At 40.8% G+C, this 27,018-nt stretch overlaps 1 protein-coding gene and 1 non-coding gene across 9 annotated transcripts in view; one reads left to right on the top strand and one right to left on the bottom strand.

The window, feature by feature from the left end:
* Positions 1-27,018, top strand: part of LOC109410817 (disintegrin and metalloproteinase domain-containing protein 10) — a 301,283-nt gene that overhangs the window by 121,822 nt on the left and 152,443 nt on the right. The gene's annotated exons all lie outside the window — the stretch shown is intronic.
* Positions 7,834-7,905, bottom strand: Trnae-cuc (transfer RNA glutamic acid (anticodon CUC)). Its single transcript has one exon. It is a non-coding gene; the product is annotated as a tRNA-Glu (tRNA).

The raw sequence follows: 27,018 nt of genomic DNA, 5'->3' as shown, positions 1-27,018 counted from the left end.
ATTGAACGGTTTATTTCACCTATTTGGAATGGAAAAAACACTGACTTCCAGCTAATCTCTAATGTAGAAGATTCGCAGAAAGTTTTATCAAGATCGCTGCAACTTTCCATAACTCAGTCAGATGAACAACTTGCACTGGAATCACTAACCACAAGCCAATTTTGTGTTTCTATTGTCCGAACTGAATTGTGAATTTTCGTGACATTAAATTGTCACTTAATTCGTGACATTTATTTGTGAGCAATTTCGCGAGACCTATTTCACTTTCAACATCCTAGGCAATATAATAATATAATTAAAAATTGTGGTGAAATCTTAATGATGAAAAAAAAACAATCAATAACCCGAATCCTTGAGAAAGATCTGATACGGATCGAAATATTGGAGTTTTTTTTTCACAATCACACTGAAAAGCTGGAAAAATCGTAATTAATCAAGAAACCTTTTGTGAAATTTAGTCCTACTGCTTCACCGTCTATGGTTTTCGGCAATCCAAATGAAATTATATTTGCCAGAACATTTGTGAAAGACATTGTGGTCACTTATTTGGAGCACTTTAAGGAATACTATGTGATACTGATAAGTTTTAGTTGAGGTTCCTTAAGAAATACAATGATTGAATCAATAAAAAAACCACCCGACTAGAAAATTATATCAAGTTTGTAACATATTGTGTTAAGATGTTATAAAAAATTTCAATAACTTATTATGTTATAAACTAGATGCAGGATGACTAAAATTGTAACAAAAAGTACTATGGTGTAATCAAGAAATAACTTATTGTGTTATGAACAGATCAAAATTATAACAAAACGTGATATAAACCTAAGCTTCAAAATAACTAGTTTCTATCATAATTTGATACAATTTTTTTTAACAATGCTATCTCAATGCTAAAGAACCGAAACTTAAGTATATTACAATGAGTTATAATCAGATTTTATAACATAATGTGATATAATTGTGTTAAAATATTTATGTACACCAAATGTTTCTAACAGAAGTAAAACACAATAAGTTATAAATATCAGGATTAGGTAGAAAGATGTTACATTTTTGTTAGAAACTTCTAGTCGGGCAGATAGCAGTCACTATAAGCCCAACTGGATGCATGTCTTCAGATTTTGGTTTTGATTTTTTGTTAAATAACGGAGCAATATTTTCAAAATCGGTTAAGATACACATTTAGAGAAAGGTTTTAGGTGTCTTCTGGTTTTTCCCGGTGAAAAATGTCAACAAGTTTTAAAGAAACTTTTTTCTTTGGATTTCTTTTGAAACTTGGTTTTAAGAAAATTGAAAAACATTTTCCATTTGAAAAAAAAAGAATCAGAAAATACCTTGATCCTTCCTGTACATATGTATAGATACCAATTTTAAAAATATTGCTGCGTCATTGAAAAAAAAAAAATAAAAAATATGAGGAAATGCTGTTTTTAAAATTCGTTACTACATTTGGCTCAGTCAATTCAATGTTCCTATTTTTAGGGCATTTTAAGTTTAAAAGTCACTATTTCCCAGTACATATTTTAACCATAATCTGGCAAACCGGAAAAGTTAGTCAGTGGAAAACTTTTGGGATAATTAACGTTAATATTTTCTGACGCTATTTATTACAGAGAATACCTTGAGAAATTGCTATCGAAAATCTTTGATGTTCTCAGCACAAACACCTGAGAGAGTTTTAACAAAAACTCAACAAAAAGTTTAAAAGATCCTTAAAGATATTCCGAATAGTTTCCTGTAAATACTTTGAATAACTGGCGCCCTTTTGAAATGCTGGTGCTCGTTTAACACCAATAAGCAATTACTACACGGATTTCTTCCTGTATTCAAAAAACTTAAATAGTATAACCTTAAAGGGCTCATCCCGAGCAGAGGTCAAGTACTGATGATCAAAATGTGATATTGGTTTGTTTGAGATAAGAGGTTAAAGTACTGAAAATAATAGCAAAAATTTGTTCTTGAACCATCTAACCAAGTACAAATATAAACACCAGAGGTGAGTACCTGTTACAGTTTCTCTCTTCCAAGAACATTGACATTTGTAATGTTGGTGACAAGCCCTCGTTTGAAAACCTCATTCGTCAGGAAGTTTTGGACTTGACTCTATGTAGTCGGTCTATCTCTGATAAAATAAAAAACTGGCATGTTTCTGAAGAAATATCAATGTCAGACCACAAACACATCATCTTCGAATGGGAAGGGGGTCTAACGATAGAAAAAACGTTTAAAGATCCTAAGAAAACTGATTGGGAATCCTACTCAGCTATCCTACAATCTGAAGAGTACATCATAGAAAGTCACATCAAGTCCATTACACAATTGGAAGATGCGTCCAAATCCATTAAAAACAAAATCCTTAATGCCTACCAAGAGAGCTGTCCAACTAAATCAATTAGTTCGAGCAGAGACGTTCCATGGTGGAATAAAACTCTTGAGAAGCTTAGGAAAACTGCGCGTAGGGAATTCAATCGTGCCAAGCGAACCGGCGATTGGAGCCTATACAGAAAGGCCCTGACGAACTACAACAAAGAAATAAGGTCAGCCAAACGATAATCGTGGATTCTAATGTGTGAAAGCATAGAGAATACACCCGTAGTGGCCAGACTCCAAAAAACTCTTTCAAAAGACCACTCCAATGGTGTGGGTAGCCTCCGAAAGACGGATGGTTCGCTCACTGTAGAGCCTAGCGATACACTGAGCGAATTGTTAAAGATCCACTTCCCTGATTCAATCCCTGAGTCGAGCATCGGCGACCAAGACACTGGAATTGCTGTCTCAGATCCACAAGAGATCCAATCATGGGTTTCTGGATCTAAAAAAGACGCAATAAAGGTTGCAAAGGAAGCTTTCACTCGGGCCAGGGTTGAGAGGGCTGTGAGATCTTTCGAGCCATTTAAGTCTCCTGGCATGGATGGAATATTCCCAGCGTTGATCCAAAAAGAGGAGAAAACACTGGTTCCACCCTTGGTTGAGATTTTTAGAGCGAGTCTGATTTTGGGGCATATACCCAACGATTGGCGTCAAATCCGGGCTGTCTTCATTCCGAAGGCAGGAAAGAGGGATAAAACCAACCCCAAAGCATTCAGGCCGATAAGTTTATCCTCTGTAATGCTCAAAATTATGGAAAAGGTACTATGCGAGTACATAAATCACAAACTTATGAAAGCAATGCCTTTGTCAAAAAACCAATTCGCTTATCAAAGTGGAAAATCTACGATCTCGGCACTACATACGGTAGTTCAAAAGATCGAAAAAACACTCAATGCAAAAGAAATTGCTCTTGTAGCATTTCTTGATATTGAGGGCGCATTCGATAACGCTTCTTATTCGTCTATAGGGTCAGCAATGTTGAGGAGAAAATTCGACCCATGCATTGTTACCTGGGTACATGCTATGCTAGCTAATCGAAAAATCTCCTCTGAGCTTAGCGGTTCATACATTACTGTTAAAGCAACAAGGGGATGTCCGCAAGGCGGAGTGCTTTCTCCTTTGTTGTGGTCACTGGTGGTGGATGAGCTTCTAGACAGGCTTCGAAGTGGTTGGATATGCTGATGACGTTGTCATTATTGTACGAGGCAAATTCGAAAGTGTTATCGTGGAAAGAATTAAATCTGCCCTAAATCACACTTTTTCCTGGTGTCATAAGGAACAACTAGGCATAAATCCTACAAAAACTTCCATTATCCCTTTCACCAAACGGAGGAAGGTCCAACTGAAACCCCTTATCTTGAATCATACACAACTAGTTTATTCAAGCGAAGTAAAATATCTAGGTGTCATACTCGACGCAAAACTGAATTGGAACTCTCATCTCCAATCAGTTGTGCAGAAAGGTCTCAATACACTTTGGGTTTGTTCAAAAACCCTGGGTAAAAGATGGGGCCTAAAACCAAGTATGATCATGTGGATATATAAAACCATTGTTCGTCCCAGGACTACTTACGCTTCCCTTGTCTGGTGGCCTAAAACTTATGAGGCTGCTGCAAGGGCGAAGCTCAACAAAATCCAACGCACCGCTTGCATAGCGATCACTGGTGCAGTTCGTAGTACACCCACTTTGGCCCTAGACGCAATGCTTCACCTGCCCCGGTTAGATCAATTCATAAAGCTGGAAGCGGAAAAAAGTGCTCTAAGGTTAAAGAGAACAAAAACGCTGCTGTCGGGAGACCTTACGGGTCACCTCAGCATATTAAATGAATTTGCCATAAATCCCGCAATAGGAATTTGTAGTGACTGGATGGAAACGGTAGTCAATTATGACTTACCTTACGATGTGCTCATTCCTTCCCGCCAGGAGTGGGAAGGAGGTGGACCCAGCGTTCCAACAGGCTCTATAAATTTCTTCACAGATGGTTCGAAAATGAATAATCTGACAGGCTCCGGAATCTATGGCCCTAGAACAAAAATCTCTGTCCACTTAGGACAGTGGCCCTCAGTATTTCAGGCGGAAATATATGCAATATTAGAATGCGTGTTATTATGCCTGAGGAGAAAGTATAGGTTTGCAAAAATATGTATTTTCTCTGACAGCCAAGCGGCACTTAAGTCGCTTAATAACTACACTTGTAACTCAAAGCTAGTGTTGGAATGCATTCTGGCTTTGAAAAACTTATCCATACGCAATCGAGTCTACCTATATTGGATCCCAGGACATACGGGTCTAGAGGGAAACGAGATTGCTGATGAGCTAGCCAGAAATGGATCTAATGAAAGGTTCATTGGCCCTGAGCCCTTCTGCGGGATCTCAGACTGCTCTGTAAAAATTGGAACTGAACAAATATATGGTCAGTCAAATCACATCAAACTGGAATGCACTTCCCCATACGAGCCAATCTAAAAGGCTCGTAACGATAAACCCCAAGAAAACCCAACAACTATTAGGTCTCAACAAAAGGGATCTCAACATCTACACCGGTCTAATAACTGGACACTGCCCCTGCAGATACCATCTACAAAAGATCGGAGCAATCCAAACCTCAAATTGCCGCTTCTGTGACGAGGAGAGGGAAACATCAGAACACATCCTCTGCTATTGCAGTGCACTCACTCAACGTAGGTTCAAAGTTCTCAGCAAGCCCTTTTTAGGGCCTGCTGACATATGGATCTTATCTCCCAAGGACGTGGTTGGCTTCATAAAGCTAGTCTCGCCAGAATGGGGGAGTCATATACTGTAACTCAGGATTTCTATTCATCAATAATAGATGGTCTTGAGTTCAGTCGATACCAAGGTAAGGACTGTTCATTTTATAAAGAGGACACCTTATTTGTGTGATATCTTTTTTATTTTGCAATAAAAGCATTATCGGTTTTTTGCATAAATTTCCATAGCTATTCTTCAGTGTAGGAAAAATATAACATTATACAAATTCTCCTTAGTTATGGAACTGAAGCGGTTTTCGTTAAAACTCAATAAAACCCCATTTCTCAAAATTCTACACAACTTTTCTTTTTTTTATTTTTTTTTATTTATTGACGTCAATCAGAAGTAGACCGTTTTGTTACATTTTAAACCTAAGCTTATTATATATTGTTTTTACTTAAACTAATTTATATTACGATTTAACATAAATTGTTTTTTCAGTTCTGTTTTTGTCATTGTAAAGTCTATGGTTTGGTAATGTTTATTGTATATAGACATAATTCGGTTTAAAGGGCCAAATTTCACATACATAACTTTAAAATTTTCATGAACCTTCCAATGTGTTGGGATCAGTGTACGCAGAATATGGCACCGCAAGCGAAAAATAGGCAACAAAGAAGGCACGGCAACAACGCTTTGTTTTTTCGTAGGCAGATAATGACAAAATCGCTCCCGAGTTTGTACACAACAAAAACGGTAGGAATATTTGTCTCGTTCTTTTCACATCGTGATTTTCGCATTAATTTACAACTGAAACTCGACGCTGAGGATGGCAAGAGTCTTGATTCGTCCAAATGCTCATGAATTCGATGATGTGGGTCGAAAATTTCAGCAGAAAAGCCGGAATATCGGCACACGCACGGTAAGTGATGTTTGTTTTATTGCTTTTATCGCCTGACATGCATTTGTTGCGGAGTGTCTTTGTTACCAACATGCACCGTTTAGGACAAAGCGTTTGTTTTTCAGCGTGATCCGTTTTTCGTACCCTGGTTGGGATGTAATACTATTCTTCTAAAGGTAGAGTGTAATAGTTGGTCAGTAATAATGCACCAAACATTATACAGCTTGATATAGTGAGTTGCCTTGTTATCAATGAAATTGATAAAAAATACTTATTTAAGTCCAGTGATGCAATAACACCACGGAATCAGTTCAAAATTTGTCCAGTATAGAAGAGAATCGCATTCTAAATGATACCGAAGAAAAATATGCTTTAAAGTACATTCTTCATCATAAATTTAATACTTAATGATGGCCATAATGAAAAATTGCATACTTTTTGCTCCATAAATGCAAGTTTTTGATTCTAGAGAAGCTTATTATTATTTATTTTCAGCAAGGTCTGACCCTATGTGATTATATACCTTATTTGAAAATAACTACATGTTAATTTTTATTTTCGACATCATTGTTAAGTTGTATTTGCAATAGAGTACATCGTTATTTAGAAGAACCTTCAAAGAACGAAGCGGTTTTATCTCCGGTAACTGCCATGAAGCACAGTAACCAAGCCAACAATGCTATCAAGAAGCGGTTTTCTGCATTTGAAATTGCATTATTAGTACTTTCGACTAGATCCATTGAAAACTTTAAAAATTTCATATTTTTATACATTTTTGTTTAACAAATAAATTTTATTCTGAAAATCGAGTCCAACCTGTAACTTTAATATCTCAACAACCATTATTCCGATTAGGTTTATATTTTGCCAGAATATGTATCACTCAAACTGCTGCAGCATGGCAAACACTTTTATGCAATTAAAAACGATACACCGATGTTTTACAGAAAAGTTGTGTTTATGTTTAGTTTTTGGGAATTGAAAAATTGATCTCTCGAAACACTTTGCCACATTTCTATGAAGTTCAATAATTTTAACCCAATTTATTTATGGTTATTATCTGCTAATATAATGTACTGAACAACTAACCAAGGCTGCTCAAATTTGAACTACGCGTTTTCTTTTTATAGCCTTGCAAAGTTGTCCTCTTTATAAAATGAACAGTCCTTATCTCAGTGACAAATATGTTACTGAGATAACTTGCGTACCTCACAGCAAAAGGGTATATCACAATAGTTCTAAAATCTGGACGCAGTGATCTTCACCCGACAAACGAGAGAGATCTAACCAATGGCAAAATTTGATATTTCAAGATCAATCACATATCTCACTGCAATTGGTTAGATCTTACCAAGAGCTTAATGTGCTATGATGATGATGTTCCAGGAGTAAAATTGAGATATTATTTTCAGTACTTTTACCTCTTATCTCAAACAAACAAATATCACTTTTTGATCTCCGTATCAAAATATGCTATTATTGAGCTATTTTACTCTGCTCGGGATGTAGCCACAGCTGTAATGGCGTCGTGGGTATTCAGCCTGACCATGCTAATGATGACTGGTTCGATATATTCGGTCGGTCCAGGAACTTTTCGTAATGGAAATTTCCTTGACTACCTTGGGCATAGAGTATCTTTATGCCTATCACACGATAGGTATATCTACAGTCAAAATAATCAATGGCAGAGGAAGCTCTGTGAAAGGGCTCATATAATAGAGCTGAAAAACTGGACTTGTCCCAGTGTGAATGTTATGCCAAGAAGAAGAAAAAGGAATAGTAACCTATCTCCTTTGCTTATTTTGGTTGCGTTACGCAGTTAAGCATGAGCGTGAGCGTTGAAAAAAGTTTCCCATACCGGGAATCGAACCCGGGCCTTCCGGGTGAGAGCCGGATATCCTAACCACTAGACAATATGGGACTGCATGATTTGGTTACGTATGTTGAGCACAAAAAACCGGAAATATGAAACTAATTTTTTTTAGAAAAATCATAATCGGTTTTTCGATGAATTTCAAACAATTGAAAATCTCGAAATAAATCTAAGCTAATGCAAAGCTAAAGCTAAACTTATGTTAAAGCTAAACGAAAGCTGAAGCAAATCTAAATAGAAGCTAAAGCTAAACTAAAATTGAGCTAATGTTGAACTAAAATAACAAAGCTAAAGCAAATTTAGATCTTAGCTCAAGCTAAGCTTATGCAGAGCTAAAGGAGAGTCAAAGCAGAGCTAAAGCAGAGCTGAAGCAGAGCTAAAGCAGAGCTAAAGCAGAGCTAAAGCAGAGCTAAAGCAGAGCTAAAGCAGAGCTAAAGCAGAGCTAAAGCAGAGCTAAAGCAGAGCTAAAGCAGAGCTAAAGCAGAGCTAAAGCAGAGCTAAAGCAGAGCTAAAGCAGAGCTAAAGCAGAGCTAAAGCAGAGCTAAAGCAGAGCTAAAGCAGAGCTAAAGCAGAGCTAAAGCAGAGCTAAAGCAGAGCTAAAGCAGAGCTAAAGCAGAGCTAAAGCAGAGCTAAAGCAGAGCTAAAGCAGAGCTAAAGCAGAGCTAAAGCAGAGCTAAAGCAGAGCTAAAGCAGAGCTAAAGCAGAGCTAAAGCAGAGCTAAAGCAGAGCTAAAGCAGAGCTAAAGCAGAGCTAAAGCAGAGCTAAAGCAGAGCTAAAGCAGAGCTAAAGCAGAGCTAAAGCAGAGCTAAAGCAGAGCTAAAGCAGAGCTAAAGCAGAGCTAAAGCAGAGCTAAAGCAGAGCTAAAGCAGAGCTAAAGCAGAGCTAAAGCAGAGCTAAAGCAGAGCTAAAGCAGAGCTAAAGCAGAGCTAAAGCAGAGCTAAAGCAGAGCTAAAGCAGAGCTAAAGCAGAGCTAAAGCAGAGCTAAAGCAGAGCTAAAGCAGAGCTAAAGCAGAGCTAAAGCAGAGCTAAAGCAGAGCTAAAGCAGAGCTAAAGCAGAGCTAAAGCAGAGCTAAAGCAGAGCTAAAGCAGAGCTAAAGCAGAGCTAAAGCAGAGCTAAAGCAGAGCTAAAGCAGAGCTAAAGCAGAGCTAAAGCAGAGCTAAAGCAGAGCTAAAGCAGAGCTAAAGCAGAGCTAAAGCAGAGCTAAAGCAGAGCTAAAGCAGAGCTAAAGCAGAGCTAAAGCAGAGCTAAAGCAGAGCTAAAGCAGAGCTAAAGCAGAGCTAAAGCAGAGCTAAAGCAGAGCTAAAGCAGAGCTAAAGCAGAGCTAAAGCAGAGCTAAAGCAGAGCTAAAGCAGAGCTAAAGCAGAGCTAAAGCAGAGCTAAAGCAGAGCTAAAGCAGAGCTAAAGCAGAGCTAAAGCAGAGCTAAAGCAGAGCTAAAGCAGAGCTAAAGCAGAGCTAAAGCAGAGCTAAAGCAGAGCTAAAGCAGAGCTAAAGCAGAGCTAAAGCAGAGCTAAAGCAGAGCTAAAGCAGAGCTAAAGCAGAGCTAAAGCAGAGCTAAAGCAGAGCTAAAGCAGAGCTAAAGCAGAGCTAAAGCAGAGCTAAAGCAGAGCTAAAGCAGAGCTAAAGCAGAGCTAAAGCAGAGCTAAAGCAGAGCTAAAGCAGAGCTAAAGCAGAGCTAAAGCAGAGCTAAAGCAGAGCTAAAGCAGAGCTAAAGCAGAGCTAAAGCAGAGCTAAAGCAGAGCTAAAGCAGAGCTAAAGCAGAGCTAAAGCAGAGCTAAAGCAGAGCTAAAGCAGAGCTAAAGCAGAGCTAAAGCAGAGCTAAAGCAGAGCTAAAGCAGAGCTAAAGCAGAGCTAAAGCAGAGCTAAAGCAGAGCTAAAGCAGAGCTAAAGCAGAGCTAAAGCAGAGCTAAAGCAGAGCTAAAGCAGAGCTAAAGCAGAGCTAAAGCAGAGCTAAAGCAGAGCTAAAGCAGAGCTAAAGCAGAGCTAAAGCAGAGCTAAAGCAGAGCTAAAGCAGAGCTAAAGCAGAGCTAAAGCAGAGCTAAAGCAGAGCTAAAGCAGAGCTAAAGCAGAGCTAAAGCAGAGCTAAAGCAGAGCTAAAGCAGAGCTAAAGCAGAGCTAAAGCAGAGCTAAAGCAGAGCTAAAGCAGAGCTAAAGCAGAGCTAAAGCAGAGCTAAAGCAGAGCTAAAGCAGAGCTAAAGCAGAGCTAAAGCAGAGCTAAAGCAGAGCTAAAGCAGAGCTAAAGCAGAGCTAAAGCAGAGCTAAAGCAGAGCTAAAGCAGAGCTAAAGCAGAGCTAAAGCAGAGCTAAAGCAGAGCTAAAGCAGAGCTAAAGCAGAGCTAAAGCAGAGCTAAAGCAGAGCTAAAGCAGAGCTAAAGCAGAGCTAAAGCAGAGCTAAAGCAGAGCTAAAGCAGAGCTAAAGCAGAGCTAAAGCAGAGCTAAAGCAGAGCTAAAGCAGAGCTAAAGCAGAGCTAAAGCAGAGCTAAAGCAGAGCTAAAGCAGAGCTAAAGCAGAGCTAAAGCAGAGCTAAAGCAGAGCTAAAGCAGAGCTAAAGCAGAGCTAAAGCAGAGCTAAAGCAGAGCTAAAGCAGAGCTAAAGCAGAGCTAAAGCAGAGCTAAAGCAGAGCTAAAGCAGAGCTAAAGCAGAGCTAAAGCAGAGCTAAAGCAGAGCTAAAGCAGAGCTAAAGCAGAGCTAAAGCAGAGCTAAAGCAGAGCTAAAGCAGAGCTAAAGCAGAGCTAAAGCAGAGCTAAAGCAGAGCTAAAGCAGAGCTAAAGCAGAGCTAAAGCAGAGCTAAAGCAGAGCTAAAGCAGAGCTAAAGCAGAGCTAAAGCAGAGCTAAAGCAGAGCTAAAGCAGAGCTAAAGCAGAGCTAAAGCAGAGCTAAAGCAGAGCTAAAGCAGAGCTAAAGCAGAGCTAAAGCAGAGCTAAAGCAGAGCTAAAGCAGAGCTAAAGCAGAGCTAAAGCAGAGCTAAAGCAGAGCTAAAGCAGAGCTAAAGCAGAGCTAAAGCAGAGCTAAAGCAGAGCTAAAGCAGAGCTAAAGCAGAGCTAAAGCAGAGCTAAAGCAGAGCTAAAGCAGAGCTAAAGCAGAGCTAAAGCAGAGCTAAAGCAGAGCTAAAGCAGAGCTAAAGCAGAGCTAAAGCAGAGCTAAAGCAGAGCTAAAGCAGAGCTAAAGCAGAGCTAAAGCAGAACTAAAGCAGAGCTAAAGCAGAGCTAAAGCAGAGCTAAAGCAGAGCTAAAGCAGAGCTAGAGCAGAACTAAAACAGAGCTATAGTAGAGTTTAAGCAGAGCTAAAGCAAAGCAAAGCTATAGGAAAGCTAAAGCTAAAGCAAAGTTAAATCTAAACCAAAGCTGAGCTATTCATTACTTTTTATTGTTCAGCGACACCCATTATCCGGTCACAAATTTGATTCAATGTCAAAATGCATCAATTGTCTGTTTTTGGATTTTTCCGTAGGCGTATAACCCCGTAATTTAGCAATCGAGATTCATCAACTTCCTCCTACCTCTTTTCACGGCAACCGATTATTATCAAACCACCACGGCACGGTTCACGCACTCACCTCACACGCTCAATTAATGGTGGCATGGTGGTGTGGCGGGGTGCAAATTTTCCAACAGATCATAAGTGGCAAATTTTCAATTTGGTTTCCCGTGTGTGCCTTCGAGTTCATGTCGGCGGGCGGCATTGTTTGGGTGAATAATTGTTCATTTTTTTTTTCTGACGTCGTTCCAAACAGCCAGCGTTTTGGCACCACCTCACCCCGCTGACGCTGACTGACTGACAGTGGAGTTGAAGTTTTTTTCTCGCGCGCCATTACGCAGCTTGTGAGTCATTGTATGGCTCTGAATCGAGCTCGGTCGGATCCAACTCGAAGTCTGAGAAAGAGGCACGCAAGTCTGGCGGTAAGGTAATTTAATGCACTTTTGTGTGTTTTTTGGTGCCAAGGTTATGCGGTGGCTCCGTTGATCGTGGAAGTGTTATTTCATTTCCATTTGCTTGCTTTGCGTCTTCGGTTTCGGGCGTTGGGTTTCTTTTTCGGTGAGTAGATCAACTCTTTTCGTATTTTCCCAAATTTTGCATATACCGAATGTGAAAATTTGATTTGTATTGCATTCGGAAATGGGCGTATAATAAGCCTCGATTGGCCTTGATAAGTTAATCGTAAAATGCGAGCCGTCGCGGAAAATGGACTCGGCGAACCGAACAAAGTGCCAATCGATCAAAACTTCTGCTGCAAGGAATTGTCCGAGGCTGAGTTAACAGGACTCCGCCTCTCGGTCAACGGTCGGTTGGAACACGGGCAGCGCGATTCATCGAACCGGAGAGCGCGTCCTTTTGCGGTTTTCCACATGACCAACTTCTCAAGCTTGTGTTTTGTTCCACCGACCCAGAGACTGTATACAGACATACACACACAAACACATATGTTCAAAGTGCAAGTACAAAGTCCTCGTCCTCGCTGAACATTGTTGTAATTAACAACAATATGCGGTGAACCTGTCCTGCCGGCGCCCGTATATAAGGTTGACTGAACGCATCCCTAGGGTACACCGACCATCGTCGTCGGCGCGTTGTCCTTCGCCCACACCGCACCGGGATTTAGTTCCGCCTCATTTGGTTTCCAAGTTAAACAAGCGGAAACAACGAACAACTCACCGCATCCAGTCCAGGCAACGCCGTACATACCTACAGGAACAACAGGATGTTCATGGGTTGGGATGACAAGTCGTTCCCTGATGGAGTAGGGTGGGCGGTGGTGGTGGCGGTGGGATTTGAAGCCCAAAAGGCCGTTGGTTAGAGTGGGTTTACTGCTGCGGTTGAATGCAGGTTGTTTAAAAAATAATTTGCACTAGTCAACAGATTAATTATTCGTTGCGGGTTGACCAAGCGCAATTAAAACAATTTCTGTCAACACAAAATTAGGTTATAGCTTGTGTTGTGATGCAACCTCAATTTCGCCAATTCATGCATTGTACGAGTATTTCAAAGCTAAATTAGATTTAGCTTTGCTTTAGCTCTGCTTTAGCCTTGCTTTAGCCTTGCTTTAGCCTTGCTTTAGCCTTGCTTTAGCCTTGCTTTAGCCTTGCTTTAGCCTTGCTTTAGCCTTGCTTTAGCCTTGCTTTAGCCTTGCTTTAGCCTTGCTTTAGCCTTGCTTTAGCCTTGCTTTAGCCTTGCTTTAGCCTTGCTTTAGCCTTGCTTTAGCCTTGCTTTAGCCTTGCTTTAGCCTTGCTTTAGCCTTGCTTTAGCCTTGCTTTAGCCTTGCTTTAGCCTTGCTTTAGCCTTGCTTTAGCCTTGCTTTAGCCTTGCTTTAGCCTTGCTTTAGCCTTGCTTTAGCCTTGCTTTAGCCTTGCTTTAGCCTTGCTTTAGCCTTGCTTTAGCCTTGCTTTAGCCTTGCTTTAGCCTTGCTTTAGCCTTGCTTTAGCCTTGCTTTAGCCTTGCTTTAGCCTTGCTTTAGCCTTGCTTTAGCCTTGCTTTAGCCTTGCTTTAGCCTTGCTTTAGCCTTGCTTTAGCCTTGCTTTAGCCTTGCTTTAGCCTTGCTTTAGCCTTGCTTTAGCCTTGCTTTAGCCTTGCTTTAGCCTTGCTTTAGCCTTGCTTTAGCCTTGCTTTAGCCTTGCTTTAGCCTTGCTTTAGCCTTGCTTTAGCCTTGCTTTAGCCTTGCTTTAGCCTTGCTTTAGACTTGCCTTGGTTTAGTCTTGCTTTAGCTTTGCTTTAGCCTTGCTCTCTTTTCGCTGAAATTGGATGTTATTACAGGATTATCAAGATTTGACATGGTATAATAATATCCAGAGCTCAAATGTAGTTAGTCAGTTTGGGAAACCAATTAAAACAGCTTCAGACGAAAAGAGTGACGGCAAGGAATGTTGTTCCATCAAGATGAAGCACTTTTAAATTCGTGTGATCAACACGAATTGAAAACAAGTTGATCCACATCGAGCCCTGATGAAGATCCCAACCACAGGATCGAAACGTTGGCAATGATCTAGAATAATCAACGCTTTTCTTTGACTGAAAGCCGAGAAATACCAAGTTTTACGTAAACCCAGTCATACCCCGTAGAACATTTAATTTGAATTTCTTTCAATAATTTTTCAAGAGCCATACTTAAAGTTCACGGAAAACTTGTTGTACGACCTCCGGTGTGCAAGAAAACATTCTCCTGACTGGAATGCTGAAAAAATGCTTAAAATTAGCAAAATAACACCCCGAACAAAAATAAGAATATTAAATTACAGTGTTCATTCGGCGCTCGCTCATCGTCATCGCTACTACAGCCGCTTCTTTTCGGCCCTCGGTAATTAAGTACACATGTCTGGCTCCGGCCGGCTGTCTGGTTGGGATGGGAGAGCTTATGGTGCTTGGCATCTTTCATGCTTGGAAGCTGCTTTTCTTTGACGATCAGCCGGCCCGGCAATATGAAAGAAAATATTCATGCGCAAAAATTTGCTGTTGGGGCTTCGGTTCTTGTCCCACCAATCGCACCGTGTCCTCGTGAAAACTTGAGCCCTTGTTGTTGCGCCAATATATTTTCCAACCAGATTATGATTAAGATATTAACGGCCGCTAGAACGACGACGGTCGGTAGTTGTTTCCACCCGAGTTGTTCGGAAGCTCTCGGAAGGAGATAAATTTTCCTTGCCATGACACATATTTACCTTTCGATGTAAACAAGTTTCCCTCGCATTGAAAAGGGAGCTTTTGGAGAGCTCTTGTATGGGTGGGAATTTCTGTCTATAGCGAAAGCTTATTATTAGGGATTGCGTTTTGGGCTGCACCTTTGCCGAAATGATGATTTGGTGTTCGGTGTAGACGTAGGGGCCTTTCATATTTTAATTCTTGGCAAATATTTGCCCACGGAGTGATCCTAGCATGAAACGACGGATGACAGAAACGTAAATAGGATGGAACGAATTCAGGTATTATCACATTGTAAGATAGAGAGTATGTGTGGGTTCGGTTCATCAAAGTTTATGACGGCCAGTTCTGAAGCTTCCCAAGCCTATATCTGAGAAACGGAACACTCAACAAATCTGAATGTTAACTGATTTACTTATTAAGGCTGGCTTGATAAACCTTCCAAATTTCAGCTTTATACAGCATACCGTTCTCCAGATATTTGTCTGGGAAGCTTCAGATGCCGACTCCAGAGTTAGAATATGGTGTTCTTGGTGTTAATTGTAGGAAAAACACTTATCTACAACTTTGCCGAATATTAGATTTCTGAACTGAGCTATGGACAAATGAGTCAAACGATTGCCAGGTGATCGAAAACATACTTGGTAGGGATCGTAGATCTTCTTCAACCGCGTGCAGCCAGCGAGTTCACGGCCGCCCACGAAGTCATCTACCTCTACTGAATATTGTTTCGCTAGTCTTTTTTCCGACATTCGTACTACGTGTCCAGCCCACTGAAGTCTGCCGTATTTTATACGTTTCACAATATTCGCAGGGCCCATATAGCCGAGGCGGTAAACGCACGGGTATTCAGCATGACCATGCTGAGGGTGACGGGTTCGATTCCCGGTCGGTCCAGGATCTTTTCGTAAAGGAAATTTCCTTGACTTCCTTGGGCATTGAGTATCTTCGTGCCTGCCACACGATTTACACATGCAAAATGGTCATTGGCAGAGGAAGCTCTCAGTTAATGACTGTGGAAGTGCTCATAGAACACTAAGCTGAGAAGCAGGCTTTGTCCCAGTGAGGACGTTACGCCAAGAAGAGGAGGAGCTATTCACGACGATTCACGGCCGGATGGCGGAATGCTTCAACATGGTGCTAGAAGACCTCACGCAGCTACAAGAGTTCATTACCAGGGGTATCGCTTATCTAATGCCTATCTGACCTCGAGGCATTAGAACGAGCAGTATGAGTGGCGTTCACCAAACCACCAAGTCAAAAATGTGCCACCCAAAGTCGTCGATCTAGAGAGTCATTCTGTCACGCGCAGTAGGAGGAAGTGGCGTCACCAATATTCAATATGTGTTTCCCAGATCGAGCAGCTGCAGATAATCGTAACGTGAAGAAGAAGGAGTTGGATGGGACGTATCCCCATCTACTGGAGCTCGAGCACATCGATAAGGCGGCGTTGAATGCGTTATACAGTGTCGGACAAAACAATAAGACCACCAGCCATTTTTCATACAAAATGACCAAGTTTGACGATGTGATGCTCGGTTTCTGGTGAACCGATGTGGCTGAATTTTTTACAGTCGCCATGGAGTTACGTGAATTTTGATTTGTATTTAATTGATTGAGTTCTGTTCACTACATCAAAAGTTACAGGTATACGAAACGACAAAATTATAGGACCACTTTCAGATTGCCATTATCAAAGGATATATATTTGTATCTGAAACTTGATGATTGATAAACAAGTACTAAAATTAAGGATGCAATTTAACCTTGGGGACATTTTTTTGAATTGACAACAAATAACCATCATGAAAATCTGGTATTGGTATTTTGTCGCACCGTATATCTGTAACTTTTGATGTAGTGAACAGATTTCGATCAATTTAATACAAATAAGAATTCTGGTCATTCCATGTCGGCTATCAAAATTTCAGCCTAATCGGTTTATTAGAAACCGAGTACCATATCGTCAAACTTGGTCATTTTGTATGAAATACAGGGCTGTTACAACAGTCGCGAATTTCGCGATTTTCGCGAATTTCGCGATTTTCGCGGATTTGTCGCGGATTTAAGCCGAAAGTCGCGAAAATCGCGAATGCGTAAATCACTGTCGCGAAAGTCGCGGATTTTTTTAAATCGAAACGCGGAAATCGCGAGCACATTAAATTCTGATAATCTTGAATTTATTTCCACATTGCTTTTGAAAGAATAAAATAAAAATAAAAATAGAGTTTTCTCCGTGTATTACACCGCTCATCATGTCAGCCAAGTTAGCCCAACGGTTGCCGCATTTGACAGTTTAATGCGTGCTCAATTCTACACCGCTTCTTGTGCTGTGCCATCTACACTCTTCGGTTCGCTGATGTGACGCAGGTTACCGTTGTTCGTAATATTCGTGCCGTGTTTTACGAAATATGTAGTGCTGAAGTTGTTTTTATCTACTGAAAATACAAAGTTTTAATCCAAGTTTTAATCTGTGTTTTAATCAGACGTAATGGGTAAGTAAATCAACCATGAAATCTACATATTCAGTATTATGCAAACTGAGCGCCATACAGTGGCGTCGAGTAAACTCACTTTTTACCTGGGCACCGACCACCGACCCTGAAACTTACAATTGAATTGCACGGAATTTATGATCAAAATCAAAGTAGAAATTAGTGAAACCAGCTATTATCGTCATTTTCTGATTATTACAAGCAAATTTGTCCAAAAAAATCAAGAGTTTATATTCAATTGGGTGCACAGGTAGATTTGAGGTTAGGGAATCGCCACTGTGTCATGTATAAGCTGTGTACATAACCAAACTGATTGGAACAGAAAATCAGGAATTGCAAAAGCGGTGTAATTTCTCAGTATCAAAATTCTGAAATGTCTGATGTGCTAAAACTTTCTGCGTAAACAAAAACCATATCTAATGCATAATGTTGGAAGCGCACTGTGGGTATTCTGTGACTTCCTCTGGTACTCATTATCTTCCATTAATGTTGTCATTGGAATTTTATATGCACTGTATTTCGATTAAAAGAATAACGTGGCTCAGTTTTCATAATAACCCAGCTTAATTAAAATTTAAGATTAACTTGAACTTGATTATTTTGAATTCTAGGAAAAACGCAATTCGATAGCAATTGGCTACTGCAAAAAGATGAGAATGGAACCTTATTTGGCGCGTACATTATCTATGACGATAGTGTATCAAATGAGGTGTACTGTAAAATCTGCAACAGGAAAAAAATAAGCTCCGGAAACCGAGGACCATGCCAAGTCAACGAAGCACCGGGAACTTTCGAGGATAATGAGCGATACGAATCAGCTGCAATTAGTCACGTCAGATCCAACAAAGGTAAATTGTATTTTAGATTGAATGTGGCACCAGTTTACAGTTTACATTTCTTGTTTTAGGTCAGTGTCAACAAGCAGAATGATGCAAGTATTCAAAACGAATTACTTACGAATCATCCGAAAGCGTCCACTTCCAAAGAGACCCAGCAAACTTCACTTCGTCTTCATATCTCAGACGGAGATATCACTGAGAAGGAGGTCTTATGGGTCATTCACAGTGTGCTCAAAAATTCCTCATTTTTGGCTGCCGAGAAGGATTCCAATGTCCTTAAAATGATCGCTCCAAACGACCTGAAAGGCTTCTCACTATATCGCCAAAAAATGACAGATATGGTCAACGAGGCTATCGGACCGTATTTCCGAGAATTGTTCCTGAAGGATGTAAGAGGAGAGTATTTTTCATTCCTTTTTGATGAAACGGAAGGCAACAACAAACGAAAGGAACTGGAAATCACCATCAAGTATTTCTCCAAACGCCTGCAAAAACTGATGTTCTTCCATCTGGATTCAATTTTCTTGGGAAAAGCAACGGCGGACATCTTATTGGAGAAGATCTTACAGTCACTGGAGAAGGCACAGCTTCCACTGACTAACCTGGTGATGGTTGGACGAGATGGCCCAAAGGTGAATCAATCATTGGAGAGGAAATTCAACAACAAGCTGGTAGGTGAACGAGGATTCCAGTTGGTGAGTACCGGCTCTTGTCCTGCGCATATTGTACACAACGCAGTCAAATACTCCCTCAAGGAATACGGCTCGGAAGTATCCGAGTTAGCGAAAATAGTATACTACTATTTTGATGTTCCGGCTAGATGGGATCAATTCGTAGCAGACTGCAAAAGAAAACCGAAAAAGTACGTAAAGTTTGTGGAAACGCGTTGGGCGCAATTGGGAGATGCTGCAACGGTTCTACTTGATAACTACAGTGATTTGACCATCCTTAAAGTAAAACTTGCACGAATGGAAGAAAAACGGCTAACATTCCATGAAAAAGTGATTGTTCGTATTCTGTCGCTGGCCGATTTTAAACTACAACTGCTTTTTGTCATTGAACTTTGTAAGAGCGCTGAAAGCCTTATTAAGTTTCTTGAAAAGAACGATATGATCTTATTTGACGTTTATGACAGGATGAAGATGTTCATGACAGCATGGCTCTCGAAGATATATCGCGTTGAGGAAATCGAGCACGTTTATGCACAAAAATGTTTGCACAAGGGAGCTTACGTCCAGAACGAGGAGATAATCATACCCAAGAAAATTCAGGACGAGAACTTTGACATCAAACTTTTGATTACCTTTAAGGCAGGGATGAAGAAGAATATTTCCAAATTGATTTCATATTTGCTCGAGAACAATCTACCGCATGATTTTTTTAAACTCGTGTCATTTCTCAAACCGATCAGACTACTTTCAAACGACAGTGAAAAAGAAATAATGAAACTTGCAGAAATTGTTAACTTTAAGCTAGATGCATCAAAGATCGTTGAGGAAGTGGTCAATATCAAGTCTCTGAAGCTGTGGGAAGTACAAGAAGATGATATGGTATTTTACGAAAACCTTTTTAAATGCGACATGTTTCTCGAATTCAACAAACTATTCAGAATCGTCATCACTGTTTCCCAATCCAACGCAGAGGCAGAGCGACGATTCTCCACTTCAAAGCTTATTATGTGTGAGAATCGAGCGAGTATGTCAGAGGAGTTGTTCAATCACAGGAAGAATATTTTAAGTGGGATGCTATTTTTTAACAACGACTTGGCTGGCTTTCAGGTTCCTAAGGATCTGTTGCTTAAGGCAAAGTTTGCTAGACAAGCCCACGCAGCCAAACAAGAACTAAAAAACGAAGAACAGAGAAAAAATGATGAGAACAAGAAAGAGAAGGCAGATAAAAAGAAAGAGATTGAAAGGCAGGAGAATATTGTAAAACGGAAACGCGAGGCAAATAATGAGATGATAAACATTATAGCAGAACAAGTCAAAAAGTTAAAAGGCGATAATCCACAGATTTCTTGTTTAAAAGTAATGGTTGAACAACGATCAAAACTTTTGTTAGAGGAGAAACAAGAAGAAGAGAAACTGCAAGATTTGAAGAAGTGAGTCGAAGTAAGCTTGTTTTAAAGTGAGGGGTGAATAAAGGCCACAACTGTTATTAGAAGACAAACACAGGGTTGGAGAAGTAAGCCGATGTTATCAAAAAGTTTGGTTAACTAAATAAATATGGTTCGTTAAAACAATCTAATTAATTATTTATGAGAGTATCTATACAAAAATAACACTTTTTCGTCTTTTAAGTATGAGTATTGCTATTTCATACATTCTTAATTACGATCATATGGAACAATTTAAAATGAGACAAAAATTTCTTGACAAAATAATTAATGTAAGTTAAGTTATGCACAGCTGTAAGTTGAAAATCAATCTTTATAATGCATAGTTTATATTTTAGATGGTTTTATTTTTGTCGCGGATTGATATTTTCAGTCGCGGATTCTATTTTCAGAGTCGCGATTTTCGCGGATGAAATTTTGAAAGTTTTGTAACAGCCCTGGAAATAGGACCGGTGGTCTTATTGTTTTGTCCGACACTGTAGGTGCGGGGTGACCTCTTCCCAGAACGACGAAGAATTACTGGCGGTACATATTGCATGAAGACGTGGAAGACCGCTGTGGGAAGTATAATTCAGTAGGAGATCGATCGAGGATGTCGTTGCAGGATGTTCAGTGTAAGCTGGATCAGCCTACCTCGATCGTCACACCGAAGTTGCCAAGATTGTGCACCAAGCACAACTTGGTCGATCGATTGGATTCGACGAATTGGATCGATTTTTACCCTACTTACAAGGAGCTGGAGAGCCATGCTGCAGATATTCCAGAAGGTGAAAGCGTTGAATATCAATGGAGCGCCATCAAGAACGCCTTCATCGCCACCTGCGAGAATAATTTGAGTGAGATACGCACTCGAAAAAAGCAGTGGATCACAGGGAGGAAGATAGAGGAGTGAAGGAACGCCAAAGCCGCGATAGAGCGAGCGAAAACACGAGGAGCCAAAGCCGTAGCCCGTCAGCGCTATTCGGCTCTCGAGAAGGAAGTGAAACGCTCATGTAAACGAGACATAAGAGCGTGGGGGGACTCCCTAGCCGACGGCGAGAAAGCCGCAAACACCGGCGACTACCGTCTCCTTTACGATGTCTCACGTCGCCATAGTGGAACCAAGATGAATGCTACGATGCCCGTAAAAGACACCTCTGGACAGTTACTGGTCGGACCCGGCTGACCAGTTGAAACGCTGGTTCGAGCACTTTGGAAACCTTTTTCAAGTGTCGGCCACGTCATCAACACATCAACATGATCCGCCAAGGGTTCGACGCATTTCCCGTGTCAACACCGAAGCTCCATCAGTGCAGGAGATAGAAACAGCCATCCGTAGCTTGGGATCGAACAGAGCCCTAGGGGTCGATTGCATATCAGCTGAGATGCTCAAAGCTGACCCCGTAGTATCTGCACAACTGCTGCATCAATTATTCTGCAACATATTGGAAACCAAGACATTTCCGGCCGACTGGATGCAAAACATCTTATACTTTAGTAAAGGTGCCCAAAAAGGGTGGCCTGACTGTATGCGATAATTGTCGGGGCATCATGTTACTGTGTATCGTTCTCAAAGTCCTCTGCAAAGTAATCCTTAACCGGATACAGGAGAATATTGATGCAATTCTCCGACGGCAGCAAGCAGGATTCCGTGCCGGACGATCCTGTGTGGACCATATTGTCACGCTCCGTATCATTCTGGAGCAAATCAATGAATTCCAAGAGTCTCTCTACCTGGTGTTCATTGATTACGAAAAAGCTTTCGACCGTCTCAATCGCGGAAACATGTGGGAAGCCCTCAGGCGCCAGGGTGTCCCTGAGAAAATCATCGGCCTCATTGAAGCACAGTACAGGGCATTTTCGTGCAGAGTACTGCTCAACGGTGTTTTGTCCGATCCCATCCGGGTCGTTGCTGGAGTGAGGCAAGGATGTATACTATGTATCACCGCTACCTAGACCGCTACTGTTCCTCATCGTACTCGACGAGATCCTGGTAGGTGCGATTGACCGTGAACCAAATCGTGGATTGCTGTGGCAGCCCATTAACGCACTGAGCACCTAAATGACTTCGAATTGGCTGATGACGTTGTTCTCCTAGCTCAACGGCGCTCTGATATGCAGAGCAAGCTCGATGATCTTGTCAATCGCTCCTCAGTGGCAGGATCAACCATCAACGTCAACAAGACCAAATCGTTGGATGTAAACACGGTCAACTCTCCCAGCTTTACGGTATGGCTGAACAATCAGTGGAGAACATTGAAAGCTTCCAATATCTTGGTAGCCAAATGGCGGTCGATGGCGATGGCGGCACCAAGATTGACATAGGTGCACGGATCAAGAAGGCGAGCGCTGCTTGTGCGAGTTTAAGAAATGTATGGAAAAACAACCAGATCAGTCGACGCGCCTAAACCCTAATTTTCAACTCGAACGTGAAATTTGTGCTGCTATACGCCAGTAAAACCTGGTGTGTATCAGCGGAGAACACTCAGAGGCGGCAGGTCTTCATCAATAGATGCCTGCGGTATATATCTCGTGCAGGGTGGCCTCACAATTGGATCTCCAACGTGGAGCTCCATCGTCGATGCCATCAAAAGCCGATAGCGACAGAAATCCGGGAGCGAAAGTGGAGGTGGGTCGGCCACACTCTACGCAGGGACGGAAATGAAATCTGCAAACAAGCGTTAGATTAAAACTCAGCAGGACATCGCAACAGAGGCAGACCCAGAGGCTCATGGCGGCGCAACCTCAACAATGAAATAAATAGGTAGGTACTGAGTACATGATTCAGCGGCTGCAGGAAGTAAACGGTGTTCATATACAGGGGATACTCAAAATAACTGGGACTGGTAAAATTTTTACTTTTCAAAAAAAGTTCAAATAGTTCAAAACTTTTCGAAAACTGCATCAAATATTCAAATATATTTTTACTGTAAGTTCATCAACTAGTTGTGTATCAGTGGTCTGAATTTGGAAAAGATCGAGCTAATCTACACGAAGCTAGAAAGATTCTAGAAAAGTGTAAAATTATCCGACAGCTAACTTTGAGCTGTTATATCTCCGGATTCAATGAACCGAAGGCTATGAAATTTTGATCATTCATGAGTAATATAATGAACTTTGAAAAACATTTGACTTAATCTGAAATTATTAATAAGAAAAAAAGTTATGGCAATTTCATTTATACTATGTTTTTTAGTAAATTTATCTATTTTTCATATGCATCCCATTACTTTTTCAATTTAATGCCAGCCATTTGGTTGCTTTCCTTCGAAACATAAATATATTCAAGTCAATTAGAGGGAATTTTAATAAACTGTAATTACTATCTCGAATTTTGAAATGATGATGATGTTTTGGATAAATTGGTGTTATATTAGAAAAATAATCTTGTCGTTATAATTTTCTTTCGTGCAAAGAATTTTAAGTTTAGTCAAATGTTTTTAATAGCTCATTATATCAGTCATAAATGATCAAAATTTCATTGCATTCGGTTCATTGAATCCGGAGATATAACAGCTCAAAGTTGGCTATCGGATAATTATACTTTTTTCTTTAATCTTTCTAACTTCGTGTAGAATAGCCCGATCTTTTCCAAATTTGGACCACTGATACACAACTAGTTGATGAGCTTACAATAAAAATTTGAGAATATTTGATGCCCTTTTCGAAAAGTTACAGCTAGTTGAACGTGTTTTGAAAAGGTTAATTTTTACCTATTTTTACCTGTCCCTGTTGTTTTGAGTATCCCCTGTATAATTCATCAACAACGGCTCCCAATCTCCTGCTGCATATTGGAAACAACTAACTAGTAAACTATTCCCAGTTAATCAACGGGACTAGACTTCCTAAACCACAATAAGCCCTCTAAGGCAGAAAACAATATAATTTCTATAAAGTGATCAAATCGGTTTCGAGTTCAGCATTAACTATTCCCGAGCCTCCGGCCGTTGTAGGAAAACTTCTTGTGGCTTACCTTCGGAAATCCTCTCCTCCTCAGGCTAGTAACCTAATTTTACAAACATTTCGTTTCCCCACCCCACATACTATTGTAGGACACGGCTTTCTGCCGGAAAACTATTCCTTCCGGAAAATAGTTCAGTTGCATCCCATTCTGTCATCGTAATTAAACCTCTTCCTCGTGTCGTAAGTCGTTACACCGAGATAGCTGCCGCTGGCACTGGCTGCTGGCTGCTAGCTGGGTTGGTGATAACAAAGTTATTCGCTTCGCAAAATCCTGTCCACATTCCTGGCCACGTGCGCGATGCAAATTCCGTTGATTCGTTGTTGGCATCCGGCAGTTCTAGTTGGATAGATAACATTTTTCCTAAAAAAAGAACTTTGTCACGCTCCATCGACGCTTGCTGATTAAATCGTGACAAACCATTATCGCTCGCTCGCGTACCTATTTGATGGAATCTGTTGCCGGAATTGCACATTGTTTAACTGGTAAAACATTTATCCGGCAAACAACGCCACGCCATACCACTGACTGATCTCACTTGGTATGCTTTTAATTAGCAGTGTGGTCTGTTGACTACCGATAGGGTTAGAGGACAAGTATTGGACAAAGTTGTTTCTTTTTTGAGTTTACGAAACTTTTACTGTCTCAAACCCATTTCCGTAACTGTTGTTTTTTTTTCTATGAAGAGCCTCAATGTCAATTAATGGTACTCTCACCCTACGCCGTATCGATGATGTTAGCTATGGAAGTGTAATCCAGGGATCATCGGTGAACGGTGGATGATACTCCCTCCCAGCTGAACTCTAATCAATCACACTTGTTGTTGTTGTTGTTGATGATACACAACAGCCAGCAGTCATCCTGGCTGATGGTCCGGCGCGGCCGGTACAAGTCACACCCACCAAACCAAACTGTCCAGCCCCCCAGAGCAGCAGCAGCAGCAGGTGGTGGCCCGAGTTAGATCATTCATTAAGGGCTCACACTACACTACAGTGCTCGCAGGTGTTCGACCGCAATTATTGTTTGCATTCAATAAACTAGCAGGAAAGCAATTTGTGTTTCTATTGACATTTATTTATCGAGCCGTTGTGTCCACTCTGTTAGATATGGATATTGGGTTAGAATCAAGCTATGCCCCCACCAGAAGCCGTTGGCCCTCTATCCCGGTTCTTTTTTGCTTCATATTTTTCCAGGGGTCCAGGTGTTCCATCTGAGATTACCTCAGAAGTTTTTTTTTTGTGGAGATTTTTCTGTAGTTTCTCCCGGATATTCTTTTTTGATTTTTTGTTTTCAAGAATTGTTTTAAAGTTGTCAAAGAAATCCACTCTGTGATTCTTGCAGAAGTTCTGGGATGATTATTATTATAGACTTTTCATTATAAGGAAATTTAACCCATATCACCCAAATGCGTCTTTAAAAAAATGTTGAAAAAATTATCCTATCGGGACTCGACCATTCTTCATTACATAAACAAAGCTAGCTATAAAAATGTTTCGAGATTTGTTGATTTTTTTCGGTGAAAAAAGACTTTCCAAATCGTTTTGGCATAACGTTTCGGCCTACTTCATTCAGCCATCATCAGATCTGTGAACATTTATTGAGTCAAGTTAGTACAATTTTCCTTCTTGGTCTACAATTTGAAATTACCACCCACTTACACAAAACGTTTGTTCTCCACCACTGTGGCCTATCAACTAACCCTAAATCCTATTTCTATGTATATTATTTCGTCAGATTACGTCATGCGGTTCGTCTCGGCTGTGTGCGCTTCGGCAACGTTCGTATTTTGCACACTAGTCCGTTGTACGCTGCGTCTATACCACCACACTCGCGCTGTAGGTTTACAGTGGTGTTATTCCCTAGCAGTTTTATATGGAAGGCCTCCGCGATAGTTCTGCTCTCCTGGTTGTCAATTCTTTCCAGGATCTCGGTTTTTTGGAAGTCGAAATCGTGTCCTTCTTCAATGTGGTGTTGTCCTAGTCCTGTTTTCGCTTCCTTCTTCCTTATGTTATTTCTATGCTCGTTTAGCCGCGTCTCTAACATTCTACCTGTTTGTCCTACGTAAATCTTTCCATCGTCTGATCCGCATGGTACTGCATATACTACATTTTTTGTCTTTTCTTTCGGGATTGGGTCCTTAAGTTTACTAAATATTGTCTGTTTTATTTTGTTACGTGGTTGGTAGGCTAATGTAATGTCGTGTTTGTTTAGTATTTTCGATAGCTTTTCGCTCAGACATGGAATGTAGGGTGTAGAAACATATTTCTTGTCTTGTGTTTGTCTTTCTTCGTGTCTTAAGGTGTTATAGTGTCTGTCTGTTCTTTGTTTTAACAATTTGTTAATGAACCAATTTGGATAGTGGTTTTTTACTAAAATTTGTTTGACTGTCATAATTGTTTTGTGTCGTTCACTAGCGTTCGTCAGTTTTATTGCACGGTCAATAAGCGCTATCGCCGTGTTACGTTTATGTTGAAACGGGCTTTCCGAGTTGTAGTCCAAGTAGCGTCCGTTCGTCTGTTTAGGTGTCCAAATTTTCACGATTACTCCATCCCTTCTTTGTAGCGTCATGTCAAGAAATTTAAGTTTGTTGTCTTCCTCATTTTCTACGGTGAATTTCAGCTTCTCGTGAAACTCATTGAAGGTTGCTACTATGGTGTCGATGTAGTTCCGTTTAGCCACACAGAAGCAGTCGTCTACGTAGCGGCGATATATCTTCATCGGTGTCTGCTTTTCTTCCAGCTTGCATATGCTTTCCTGTTCCAGCCTCTCCATCACTAGATTTGCCACAACCGGTGATAGAGGGGAACCCATTGGTACGCCGAAATTTTGTTTGTAGAACACTCCTCTGTGTACAAAAAAGGTGGACCCCAACACAAGCTTGACGGCTGCTACGAAGCTGTTCTGGTCGATCGGTGTGTGTGCTTCAACTTCGTTCCATCGTCGGTTGATACATTCTATCGCGTAGTCAACCGGCACGTTCGTGTATAACGAAGTAACATCCAACGAAAACATGACTTCGTCTTCGCTGATCTGCGCTCCTGGTACCTCTGCGGCAAAGATGAAGCTGTTGACGACATGATTTTCCGTTTTCCCAACGATTTTTCCGAGGATGCTCGACAAGTACTGGGCTATTTGGTACGTTGC

This window comes from Aedes albopictus, chromosome 2 (genome assembly GCF_035046485.1).
Source record: "Aedes albopictus strain Foshan chromosome 2, AalbF5, whole genome shotgun sequence".
In the NCBI taxonomy this organism is placed as follows: Eukaryota; Metazoa; Arthropoda; class Insecta; order Diptera; family Culicidae; genus Aedes; species Aedes albopictus.
This window is presented reverse-complemented; position numbering and strand designations above follow the sequence as displayed.